Raw genomic sequence first — 14,787 nt, forward strand, 5'->3', positions numbered from 1 at the left:
AGGGAGAAAAAGAGGCATATTCTATACTAGGCTGTTGTATTTGTTTCACTGAAACATACTTGACAAGATATGTAAGACTTTATATATTCTTAGCACAAGATTGAATTATATTTACAACTCAGCTCACAGCCTACATAATTAGATAAAACTGTCCCATATTTTGTATGTGATTTAGTTGTAAACAACATCGAATATTTTGTTTTACTTTAATGATATGTATACATAAGAAATAAGATAAAATGGAAAGAAATGCTCATTGTTAATTGTAAGGTGGTAGTTCACATAGCAAGACTTAACTTCTGACCCAATGTCAGCAAAATATGTAGAAGGTGAAGTGGAAAAACCAACGGACCAGGAATCAGTGAACCAGGGTTTTCATCATCTTGTTGCCACTAATTAGCTGTCTGACCAAGACCATCCCAGTGTCTCTGGATCTGAATTTCCTTATCTGTAAAATGAAAGAGTTGCTGATCTCTAAAGCCCTTTCTTGGACCAAAAATCTATATACATTGCAATCTCTTTTCCAGCAGCGTAAATACAATTAAACTGACCTATCCATGTGCATTTTTCTGTTCTTTCTGTGAGCAATGCTATGCTCTAGTAACCTTGACTGGCAATGTTTATACATATAGTCTGTGCAACAGAGGGACTCAAAGTGATTGGTTCAAGGTTCAGAATCCCATCCACTGCCAATTAGCAAAGGCCTCAATCAGCTAAGCTCCCTAGTGATACCGTGATCCCAGTGATTCCTTGGGGATGTGTCTCTATGAATGTCTCTGACTGAGAATGAACCGCACACATGGTGAAATAATCAATTAGAATTTCAATTACAATTAGACAAAATATATTCTCTTGAGAACAAAATGACCGCTCATATTGCTTCTTTAGTTGTATCTTTATGGTACAGACAGAAAAGACAGAAAAATATCAGTGAATTAAAGAGATAATAAATGAAGACCTATGAGTTTGAGAGTACTTCTGTGAGCTAAGGTAGAATGCATAAATAAACTTAGATTTTAATAACCCTACCTAATAAACAGCAGCAACAACAACAACAGCAACAAAGATTATAATAAAAATACTTTGGTATGTTTATAATGAACAGATTATGAAGATTTGAGGAAAACTATAATTTTCGTGTTGAACATGTTCTTTCGTAAATGAAAGAACTGCAGAAAACACTCAAGCCTCAAGTTGCAATCTTGAAGGATTCTATGGGCAAAGGAAGCCCTGGTGGTGTAGTGGTTAAGAGCTCGGCTGCTAACCAAAAGGTTGACAGGTCAAATCCGCCAGCCACTCCTTGGAAACACTATGGGGCATTTTCACTCTGTCCTATAAGGTCAATATGTATTGGAATCGACACAGTGGCAATGGGTTTGGTTTTGGGGTTTATGGGTAAAATATTGCACAAAGCAAGAAGTATGAAAAGAAGATGGAAGGAATAAACAGAATCCCTGTACCAAAAAGAATTGGTATACATTCAGCCATTTCAGATGGTAGCATATGGTCAAGAACCGATGGTACTGAAAGAAGAATTTCAAGCTGCACTGCAGGCATTGATGAAAGCAAGTCTCCGGAAATTGACAGAATATCAATTGAGATGTTTCAACAAATGTATGCAGCACTGAAGGTGCTAACTTGTCTATGCCAAGAAATTTGGAATACAGCTACCTGGCCAACCAACTAAAAGAGATCCATACTTATGTCAATTCCAAAGAAAAGTGATACAAAGGAAAGAGGAAATGATGGAAAAAAATCATTAATTTCACATGCAAGTAAAACGTTGCTGAAGATAATTCAAAAGCATTTGCGGCAGTACATCAATGGGGAACTGCCAGAAATTCAAGCTAGATTCAGAAGGTGACATGGAATGAGGGATATCATTGCCAATGTCATGTGCACGTTGGCTGAAAGAGGAGAATACCAGAAAGACGTTTACCTGTGTTTTATTGACTATGCAAAGGGATTCGACTGTGTGGATCATAACAAATTATGGCTAACATTGCAAAGAATGGGAATTCCAGAACACTTAATTGTGCTCTTGTAGAACCTGTACATAGACCAAGAGGTACTTGTTCAAACAGAACACGGTGCTGCTGAATGGTTTAATATCAGAAAAGATGTGTGTCAGGGTTGTATCTTTCACCATATTTACTCAATCTGTATGCTGAAAAATAACCCCAAATGTCAGACTATGTGTGGAAGAACGCAGAATCAAAATCGGAGGAAGTCTCATTAACAACCTGTGGAGTGCATATGACAAAACCTTACTTTCTAAACACAAAGAAGACTTAAAGCACATACTCATGAAGATCAAAAAATACAGCTCAAATTAAAGAAAACAAAAACCCTCACAACTGGACCAATAAGCAATATCTTGAAAAACAGAGAAAACATTTAAGTTGCCAAGGATTTCTTTTTACTTGGATCCACAATCAATGCCCAAGGAAGAAGCAGTCCAGAAATCAAAGGACGTATTGCTTTGAGCAAACCTTTTGCAAAAGACTTAAGTTTTAAAAAGCAAAGATGTCACCTTGAAGACTCAGGTGTGCCTGACCCAAGCCATGGTATTTACAAATACCTCATATGCGTGTGAAAGCGGGGCAATGAATAAGGAAGACTGAACAAAATTAATGCCTTTGAATTATGATGTTGGCAAAGAATATTGAATATACCATGGACTGCCAGAAGAATGACCTAATCCATCCTGGAAGAAGGATAGCCAGAATGCTCCTCAGAAGCAAGGATAGTGAGGCTTGTATCAAATGCTTTGGACGCGTTATAGGAGGGTTCGGTCCTGGAGAATGATATCATGCTACAGTTTCATTAAAAAAGAGGAAGAACCTCAATGAGAGAGACTGACTCGGTGGCTACAACAATGGATTCAAACATAGCAACAATTATAAGGATGGCTCAGGATTAAGCAGTGTTTCCTTCTTTTGTACATAGGGTCGCTATGACTCAGAACCAACTCAATGGCACCCAATAACAGCAAAAACATAATTTTCATAGATATTGTGCTGATTGTGTAATTCCAAGTCTGTGTTTCATTCTCATCTCTTAGAATCACTAGTATGTCTATGCCATAATATCTTTTGGAAATGTTAATGTTTTGTAGTTATATTTTAGGAAATACATTCAATTTGAGGTTTAACAATCTGAGAAGACAAATGTAATTTTCAATAATAGAACTAAAATATGTTAAAAATAATGACTTTTATCTTATGTCTATTGACTCATTTACGTAAGGCACTTTGTTTAGGAGAACATGCTCATGAATTTGAAATCAATGTGAATTTCATTCTGTTATGTAGTTACAAACATTACTAAATTTTACAAAAGCTTTTTTGTTTAAGAAAAGATAATATGGGGTAATGTGGATAAATCCATAAACTTTCATATCATTTGTCATACAGGATAGGCTAATAAACGTCAATATCCCAGGCATTAGTGAGCTGAAATGGACTGGTATTGGCCATTTTGAATTGGACAATCATATAGTCTACTATGCTGGGAATGACAACTCAAAGAAGAATGGTGTTGCATTCATGGTCAAAAAGAATGTTTCAAGATCTATCCTGAAGTACAACGCTGTCAGTGATAGGATAATATCCATATGCCTACAAGGAAGACCAGTTAATACAACTATTATTCAAATTTATGCACCTACCACTAGGCCCGAAGATGAAGAACTAGAAGGTTTTTATCACCTGCTCCAGTCTGAAATTGACTGAACATGCAATCAAGATGCATTGATAATTACTGGCGATTGGAATGCAAAAGTTGGAAACAAAGAAGAAGGACCAGTAGTTGGAAAATATGGTCTTTGTGATAGAAACAATGCAGGAGATTGAATGATAGAATTTTGCAAGACCAATGACTTCTTCATTGCAAATACCTTCTTTCACCAACATAAACGGCGACTATACACATGGACCTCGCCAAACAGAACACACAGAAATCAAATTGACTACATCTGTGGAAAGAGACGATGGAAAAGCTCAATATCATCAGTCAGAACAAGGCCAGGGGCCGACTGTGGAACAGGCCATCAACTGCTCATACGCAAGTTGAAGTTGAAACTGAAGAAATTCAGAACAAGTCCACGAGAGCCAAAATATGACCTTGAGTGTATCCCACCTGAATTTAGAGACCATCTGAAGAATAGATTTGATGCATTGAACACTAGTGACCGAAGACCACACAAGTTGTGGAATGACATCAAGGACATCATCCATGAAGAAAGCAAGAGGTCACTGAAAAGATAGGAAAGAAAGAAAAGACCAAGATGGATGTCAGAGGAGACTCTGAAAGTTTCTCTTGAGTGTCGAATAGCTAAAGCAAAAGGAAGACTTGATGAAGTAGAAGAACTGAACAGAAGATTTCAAAGGGCCTCTTGAGAAGACAAAGTAAAGTATTATAATGACAGGTGCAAAGAGCTGGAGATGGAAAACCAAAAGGTAAGAACACGCTCAGTGTTTCTCAAGCTGAAAGAACTGAAGAAAAAATTCAAGCCATGAGTTGCAATAGTGAAGGATTCCATGGGGAAAATATTAAATGACCCAGGAAGCATCAAAAGAAGATGGAAGGAATACACAGAGTCATTATACCAAAAAGAATTAGTCAATATTCAACCATTTCAAGAGGTGGCATATGATCAGGAACCAATGGTATTGAAGGAAGAAGTCCAAGCTGCTCTGAAGGCATTTGGGAAAAACAGGGCTCCAGGAATTGATGGAATATCAACTGAGATGTTTCAACAAAGAGATGCAGCGCTGGAGGTGCTCTCGTCTATGCCAAGATATATGGAAGACAGCTTCCTGGCCAACTGAATGGAAGAGATCCATATTTATGCCTATTCCCAAGAAAGGTGATCCAATCGAATGTGGAAATTGTAGAACAATATCATTAATATCACACACAAGCAAAATTTTGCTGAAGATCATTCAAAAACGGCTGCAGTAGTATACTGACAGGGAACTTTCAGAAATTCAGGCCAGTTTCAGAAGAGGACGTGGAACCAGGGATATCATTGCTGATGTCAGATGGATCCTGGCTGAAAGCAGAGAATACTGGAAGGATGTTTACCTGTGTTTTTCTGACTATGCAAAGGCACTCGACTGTGTGGATCATAACAACCTATGGATAACATGGCGAAGAATGGGAATTCCAGAACATTTAATTGTGCTCATGAGGAACCTTTACATGGATCAAGAGGCAGTTATTCAGACAGAACGAGGGGATACTGGCTGGTTTAAAGTCAGAAAAGGTGTGTGTCAGGGTTGTACTCTTTCACACCATACCTATTTAATCTGTATGCTGAACAAATAATACGAGAAGCTGGACTATATGAAGAAGAACGGGGCATCAGGATTGGAGAAGGGCTCATTAACAACCTGTGTTATGCAGATGACACAACCTTGCTTGCTGAAAGTGAAGAGGACTTGAAGCCCTTACTAATGAAGATCAAAGACCACACCTTCAGCATGGATTACACTTTAAAATAAGAAAACAAAAATCCTCACAACTGGACTAATGAGCAACAACATGATAAACGGAGAAAAGATTGGAGTTGTCAAGGATTTCATTTTACTTGGATCCACAATGAACAGCCATGGAAGCAGCAGTCAAGAAATCAAAAGACGCATTGCATTGGGTAAATCTGCTGCAAAAGACCTCTTCAAAGTGTTGAAGAGCAAAGACGTCACCCTGAAGACTAAGGTGTGCCTGACCCAAGCCATGGTATTTTCAATTATATCATATGCATGTGAAAGCTGGACAATGAATAAGGAAGACGGAAGAAGAGTTGACGTCTTTGAATTGTGGTGTTGGCAAAAAATATTGAACGAACAAATCTGTCTTGGAAAAAGTGTGGCCAGAATGCTCCTTAGAGGCAAGGATGGCGAGACTGCATCTTACATAGTTTGGAGACGTTGTCAGGAGGGATGAGTCCCTGGAGAAGGACATCATGCTTGGCAGAGTACAGGGTCAGAGGAAAAGAGGAAGATCCTCAACGAGGTGGATTGACACAGTGGCTGCAACAATGAGCTCAAGCATAACAAGGATTGTAAGGATGACCCAGGACTGGGCAGTGTTTTGTTCTGTTGTGCATAGGGTCGCTATCTTGGAACCAACTGGATGACACCTATCAACAACAGTAGCACAGAACTCAATTTTATACTTACAAAAACTCAACAAACTGTTTGGTCTAATCTTTCATAATGCAGTGTCTATAGACCAAGCAATGCAGTTTTCTTTCTTTCTTTTCCTTCCGTTTATTTTCAACTTCTCTCTTAGGATCTCCATTACATAATTTAAATCAGTTGTTACTCTGAATTACAATTTAACTTGAAAAATACTGATCCAACCCAACACTATTACAGATTAAATGACTGAGGTCTGTACAGTTAAAGTGACTTTCCAGAACCAAAGAATTTTTATTAATAGCAAAGTCAATCTTGGAACCTACGCTATATGATTTCAAAAAAAGCAGTTTATCTTTTAGTCTTCAGACATTTATTGTTTCTACTTTTCATAGGGTAAAATAAAGACCAATTTTTTAATGTAATTTTTGGGAGTATTCAAAATCTTGAGTTTATTCAGGCAGTTATGAACTATACAATTATTATGGAAATTAGGTCTTGGCTCAACAGATGAAAGTAGCCAAGTGAGAGAGGAGAAGCCAGGGTTTTCAGAATTAGAAACAGATCCAACAATTCAGTAATCTTCACTAGTCAGCCATATAAGAAGCAGTACATGGCAGGCCCGTGTCTTGATATCCCTGTCAGCCCAATTGCAAATGTAGCATCAAGACATAGGATTATATGAATAAAGAGTCTCCGTAGGATAATCTGCCAAAATCTCCAAGAAGAAGCCCTCAGGATGTTTCAAGGAGGGAATAACACAGTCACTAGTAAAATTTACAAAGGCAAAGCCTCTGCTCTCACCAGATCCAATGTACAGAATTAACTAATGGAGACACAGTGATGCTATTAAGAAAATAATTAAGTGGACAAGGAAACTTAATATTCCAGCAGTTCAGGTCTATGTGAATTTCACTGCTTCACTAGAAAGAGCTGAGCCTTCTATTAGAAGATTTTAAATGGAATAGTTAAATGAACAAAACTAAGGCATTAGATTTGACAAAGCAGCACTGGTTGACACCCAATCAGCCTCTCAGGTTCACCTTTGGCCAATTTAGCATAGTCCATAGTCTAGTCCAGTACTTCCCAGGATTTGTACCCAGAAATCTGGGCATATACACTGTGAATCCATATAAAATGCATTTAGTTAGACATGCTAGGCCAAAATCCCAGCACGAAACCAAATATAAGTAAAATTTCACTTTATAAATTATAATCAAAAATACATATGTAAAGATGTGCATTTTTACATTTTTAACATTTTATTTTGAAATAATATTACAAAAAAGTCACAATGGATAAAGTCAACTTTTAACGGCTTCAGGGTAAATGAACCTGATACATCTATCTTTATACTGGGGATAACATTGTCAATGTGATTGGAATATCCATAAACTGATGACTTGAAAAACATGCCAATTTTTGCCTTTCTCTTTTTATCATTTGACTTTTAAGCCCAGTCCAGTCACACAGGGCCAATTCTCAGCATGACGTGCTGTATGTCATTTGGATTGTCTCCATGTTCAGCCTCTGGGTTGATTCATGTTTTAATTCCATGCAGATGGAAGCCTATAAGTAAAAATCTGTTTCCCTAAGCCCTTTTTGTAAGACACTGAAGCAAATCTGTAGTACTCTCCCTACATTCCACAAAGACCATCTTTGGTGGGAGATGACAGCTTGCAGAATAGTCAGGAACATACAATGAGTCACTTGATATGTGGTGGGAGACTACGGTGCAGCAGTCATGTTCTGTTGAAAGCTATGGAGGCCGACAGGGTATCATAGTTGAGCCTGACATATCTTCTTTGGTGACAAACCAGAATTCTTCATGAGTAGGTACAAGAGGTCTTTTGAGATTACAGGAAGTCCTTTTAGAGTGCTGTGTTGGGATTGGTGTGAAGAAGTTGGGGCAAGAGCCTATAAAATTTAAGTTATTATTGGTAATAAAACTCCCTTTAGTATTAAAGACTAATCAGATTATAAAGAATTTAATTTCCTAAGGAAAAAAATTATTTATTCTCATATCAAACACTCACATCGTATTGTCCCTAATCCTATCTGACAACATGTATCACTCCTTAATTCAAAGCATGGAGAACTTATCCAGTGTTAAGCATGAGGGCACAGCAGCATAAAGGGTTATGTGGGATGTCACACACTGGTTATTCTGGTTTTAAGGTTAGGAAGCTAATCCCCCAGTGTTGTTTAACAACAGCAAACTCAAACATGCCTTTTTGAAACGGCTCACTTGGGAATCAAGTAGTCCAGTCAATGGCCATGGCTAGCATTAGAACAGGTCACATTCCCGGGACTGCTGATGTAGTGGAATATACTGATTAAACTAATTCAGTATTTGATGTACCTTTCAAATTTTTCTAAGTGGCACACTAACCCATTAAATATTGATGATTGAGAGAAAATGCCATTTATGAGGCTATTAATACATTTTTCTTATTTGAATACTATGTTCAAGTATTATTATTAATTTCCATTTAACTGGCCCTAAAATTGTCATACATTTTAAAGTCCCTATGAAAAACATACTTACGATGCTTACAGGACAGTGCACATTTGTGACTATTAGAATACAATAGATTTTTCATGTACTTGCATAGCCCAAATTTGGCTTTTCATATTACCAAGATGCAGTTATATTTATACCCAAACTTGTTCATGCTATTTGAATTTGTTATTGCATTCAATTAAATCATAAAAACTAATGAGTAGGGAAAATAGAGTTTTTTTTTTTTAAATAAAAATGCTTTGAAGATAAGTAATAAGAGTGAGTTCCTAAAACAGCAGCAAAAAAAAATCCAGTATGTGAGAATAAGATAGCTGTAAAATAATTTTAAAAAATTAAAAAAGAAAAACACTCTGAATTTAATTTGATTGTACATAAGTTATTTAAGTATTCATTTATTTTTTAGACATTGCAACTTGAAACAATAAATTTCCCTTATTGCAACTACAGGTTTTTTTAGGAAAGATAATAATGGAATTCTAATTAAACAAACAGCATTCTAAGCTAAGGCTACAGCCTCATAAGAATAGGTTGGATGGTAGACATCAATTGATGTATTTCAAATGTAAATATAAATGAAATGTATTCTAATATTAATTTTCATGGTTTCCTGTTTTTCATAGGACTTTTCAATTTACTAACAAATTAACTACTTATGCCCATCATGTCAGGTAGGAAGGCTTCTAAATAATTATCATGCTAGGACATGTGCAATTCCATCTTATCTCAGGTTTTTTTTTTCTTTTGTTGTTAGTTTTGCGTCCAGTATGTAAATATAAAATAGGCGTATATGCCAGTCTATAGTGATCAAAATCTCTTTATATTAAAAACATTGATTTTCTTCTTTCTTTTAAACCAAACTGAAGATAATTTGCCAAAAGCAAGTATGTCAAGACTCATTGTCTAAATGTGGAAATTATTAAATAAACAGATGATAAACTCCCAGTATGATGTCCTATTTAATTATATTTTTCAGTATGTATGAGATGATTTTGAGGAAAGATGGGTGTATCATTATGCAGATATAAGGATAGAGAAATAATGCTTACTAAAAAATAATCAGAAAACAGATCAGCCCGTGGCGCAATAAGTGAAAAACAAAACAAATGAACGAAACAACTGCCTGTTTTAAGATTCAGTGGTCTGTGGTCAGACTCAGGAATAAATAAGTAATTGTTATAATAATGAACTTGAAACACTTTAGCTTTGTACAATGAAGCTGCAATCAAATTTGGGTATATCTAGTTTTTAATACATACTTCTTGTCAAAATGATATTGTGACGTATTATTCCACCTCTTTCTTTATGGGAAACCTAAAAATATAATGGTTCTATAATAGAGAAGAAATGTAACCTGCTCTTTCATTCAACTATTTTATGTTCCAAAGCATGATGGGAAAAATATCTGGAAAGCTCTGGAATGAGTGTTCTGCAAACTTGTTACTATTTTATAGATCAAGAAACGACAAAGTAGTTTGAGAATGTAAAGCAAGAAGTTGGAGGGCAAATTCTTTTCAACATTTTAGCTAAAAATTTTTAACTCCCTGTAACATTTAATCAAGAAATTAACGACTCATTGCTTTGGGCAAATCCACTGCAAAAGAACTCTTTAAAGTGTTAAAAAGCAAAGACGTCACTTTAAGGACTAAGGTGCACCTGACCCAAGCCATTGTGTTTTGAATTGCCTCCTAAGTATGCGAAAGCTGGACAACAAATATGTAAGACCAAAGAAGTGATGCCTTTCAATTATGGTGTTGGCAAAAAATACTGAATATACCATGGATTGCCAGAAGAACTAATAAACTTATCTTGGAAGAAATAAAGCCATAGTGCTCTTTGGAAGCGAGGATGACGAGACTTCATCTTATATATTTTGGACATGTTATCAGGAGAGACCAGTCCCTGGAGAAAGACATCATGCTTGGTAGAATAGATGGTCAGTGAAAAAGAGGAAGACCCTCAATAAGATGGATTGACACAGTGGCTGCAACAATGGGCTTACACGCAATAACGATTGTGAGGATAATACTGGACCAGGGAGTGTTTGAGTCTGTCATACATAGGGTCATTATAAGTCAGAACTGACTCGACGACACCTAACAACAACAAGAACACTTGGTTTGGGCTTGACATCACAAAAACACAATGTAGACTATTGTGTCTTCCTTTTGTCTGAACCCACTAAAGCCACACTGTCAGGTTCTGGTTGACTGTTTCTCAGCTTGTAATTCAGTTTGAGCCTAAGTTTTGCAGGAAAACTGGCACAGGGAAGAAGATGGCAATGATGAGGCCCCCATAAAAGTGAAAATCCAGCACACTCTGAGGATCAAAAAATCTTTGTAAAAAAATCATCTCAGGCAGAATAGTTACACAAGAAACAAAAGAGCAATCTCCACAATAAGAGCATATTACATTTTCTTCTCATAGGCAGATAAATCACTTCTACTTAGTGTTTCTAAAAAATACTTTAACTGTTTTCAAATTATTATTATACATGTGTAAGAGAAGAAGAGATAAAACTGAGAAATTGTACTATATCAATTTAACATTGGATCTATTTCCTTTGTTCCATTTCACAAAAGATTCTCTTTGTCAAACAATATAATAAGTATTTAGGGTGATGTTAAAAAAAAAAGCTTGCATATTCATAGTGAATCAAGTTTCAATAATTAAAATAAATTAAGTATTTTAATTGGTTTTTATTTTGTAAGTTTAAGATTGAATCACTATGGCAAATAGGTTATAGACAAATTATTACAAATACCAGTGTACTTGTGTCAGTATGGAGTCCTGGTGGTGCAGTGGTTAAGAGATTGGCTGCTAACTAAAAGGTCAGCAGTTTAAATCCACCAGTTGCTTCTTGGAAATCCTGTGGGGGCAGTTCTACTCTGTCTATAAGGTCATTATGAGTTGGAATCCAATTTAGGGCAACTAGGTGGCAGGAGTGTCAGTATAACCAGACCATACTCAAAAGAATTTAAAACATTTAAGAAACATCATTAAAAAAAAAAAGTTTATATAGCCCACATAAAGTGGACATTAAAAAGTTAAGAAGCAAAGTTCCAGACTATTACACCTGGGTTGTTGATAGGGTGCATGCCTGATAGTGTCGTAAAACAACTGACATAGAATCAATTATTTCTATCCAGTAGGAAAGACTTTTTTCCCAGTAAACTCTGATCTATTTTCTTCCTACAGGTGTTAACTAGGACTCCTCCCACTACTCACGGGGCATAAGTCAGAGACTGAGCACACATAGGAAAAATCTACCCCTGTGCATCCAGGAGCTGCTGGTGAAATTTTGAGGAAAATGCCCTGAAGGAAAGTAAAACTAGTATTTCTGCATTTCACGAATATCTTCAGTAGCAAACTAGGAAAAGCAGTAGCTAGATCTCTGTATGTGTTTAGTGAAGAATCCGTTATAATCTTTGCTAAAAGATAAGCTTGAGACTTTTAACATAGGTGCCTCATATAAAAGGAAACACTGGTGGCATAGCGGTTAAGTGCTACAGCTGCTAACCTAAAGGTCAGCAGTTCAAATCCACCAGGCACTCCATGGAAACTCAATGGGGCAGCTCTACTCTGTCCTATAGGGTCGCTATAAGTAAGAATCAACTCAACAGCAAGGTGTTTTTTTTTTTTTCTTTTTGGTCCTTATATAAAACAGAGAATTAGTATTACAATGTATAAAGAATTACAACAAATCACTAAAAATAAGTCTTCTGCTAGACAAATGTCGAAGAATATTTACTAAAAATCCACAGGATAGGAACTAGGAACAGAAAATAAATATATTAATAGATATGCAATCTTATTTGTAATTAAAAAAAAGAGAGAGAGGAAACAATTACGATGAGATACAACTGTTTAACCATTAAAAATAACATTATTTTAAAAGAAGAGAAAAAACATCTTAGTAAGTATTGGGAAGTTTTTGGAGAATGGAATCTCTCATACCCTGTTGTTAGAAGAATAAACTGGTATAGCCACTGTGTAGTACATGTTAGAGATATCTAAGAATATTAAAAATGTTTTTACGTGTGAATTAGCAGTTACACTCCTGAATGTGTAACCTAAATAAATACAAATATGCAGTAGAAAAGTTTTGTTTGAATTTGTTTTATAGTGCTTAATGTAAAAGTTTACAATTCAAGTCAGTTTCTCATACAAAAACTTAAATAGGCATTATTATATAACCGTAGCTGCTCACCCTACAATGTGACAGCACACTCCTTCTCTCTATTCTGTATTCCCCGCATCCATTCAAGCTGCCCCTGTCTCCCTCTACCTTCTCATCTCACCTCCAGACAGGAGCTGCCCGCATAGTCTTGTGTGTCTACTAGAGCTAAGAACATACTCCTCACCAATATCATTTTATGTCTTATAGTCCAGTATAATCTTTGTCTCCCCCACCTGTCTGTCAGTTTGTCGTACGGTATGGGCTTGCCTGTTGCTGTGATGATGGAAGCTATGCCACCGGTATTCAGATAACAGCAGGGTAACCCATGGAGGACAGGTTTCAGTTGAGCTTCCAGACTAAGACAGACCAGGAAGAAGGACCTAGCAGTCTACTTCTGAAAAGCATTAGCGAGTGAAAACTTTATGAATAGCAGCAGAACATTGTCTGATATGGTGCTGGAAGATGAGCCCCTAGGATGGAAGGCACTCAAAGGATGACTAGGGGAGAGCTGCCTCCTCTAAGTAGAGTCACCCTTAATGATGTGGTTGGAGTAAAGCTTTCAAGAACTACATTTGCTGCTGTGGCATGACTCAAAATGAGAAGAAAAAGCTGCAAACATCCATTAATATTCAGAACTTGGAATGTAGGAAGTATGAATCTAGGAAAATTGGAAATCAACAAAAATGAAATGGAATGCATAAACATCAATATCCTAGGCATTAGAGAGCAGAAATGGACTAGTATTGGTCATTTTGAATTGGACAATCACATAGTCTACTATGCTGGGAATGACAACTTGAGGAGGAACAGTGTTGCATCCATTGTCAAAAAGAACATTTCAAGATCTATCCTAACGTGCAATGCTATCAGTGATAGGGTAAAATTCATACCTCTACAAGTAGGCCAATTAATACAACTATTATTCAAATTTGCACAACAACCACTGGGGACAAAAAAGAGGAAATAGAGGATTTTTATAAGCTACCGCAGTCTAAAATTGATCCAACATGAAATCAAGATGCATTGATAATTACTGGTGACTGGAATGTGAAAGTTGGAAAACAAAGAAGAAGGATCGGTAGTTGGAAAATAAGACCTTGGTGATAGAAACAATGCCAGAGATCGAATGATAGAATTTTGCAAGACCAACAACTTCTTCATTGCAAATACCTTCTTTCACCAACATAAACGGTGACTATACACATGGACCTCGCCAAACAGAACACACAGAAATCAAATTGACTACATCTGTGGAAAGAGACGATGGAAAAGCTCAATATCATCAGCCAGAACAAGGCCAGGGGCTGACTGTGGAACAGACCATCAACTGCTCATATGCAAGTTCAAGCTGAAACTGAAGAAATTCAGAGCAAGTCCACGAAAACCAAAATATGACCTTGAGTATATCCCACCTGAATTGAGAGACCATCCGAAGAACAGATTTGATGCACTGAAAAGTAGTGACCGAAGACCAGAGAGGAACAAATTTGACTCCTTGAACACTAGTGACGGGGGACCAGACGAGTTGTGGAATGACATCAAGGACATCATACATGAAGAAAGCAAGAGGTCGTCGAAAAGACAGTAAAGAAAGAAAAGACCAAGATGGATGTCAGAGGAGACTCTGAAACTTGCTCTCAAACGTCAGGCAGCTAAAGCAAAAGGAAAAATTGGTGAAGTAAAATAACTGAACAGAAGATTTCAAAGGGCAGCTCGAGAAGACAAAGTGAAGTATTATAATGACAGGTACAAAGAGCTGGAGATAGAAAACCAAAACGGAAGAACACACTCAGCGTTTCCCAAGCTGAAAGAACGGAAGAAAAAATTCAAGCCTCGAGTCGCAATAGTGAAGGATTCCATGGGGAAAATGTTAAATGGAGCAGGAAGCATCAAAAGAAGATGGAAGGAATACACAGTCATTATACCAAAAAGAATTAGTCTAT

This window comes from Loxodonta africana, chromosome 1, assembly GCF_030014295.1.
Source record: "Loxodonta africana isolate mLoxAfr1 chromosome 1, mLoxAfr1.hap2, whole genome shotgun sequence".
Lineage (NCBI taxonomy): Eukaryota > Metazoa > Chordata > Mammalia > Proboscidea > Elephantidae > Loxodonta > Loxodonta africana.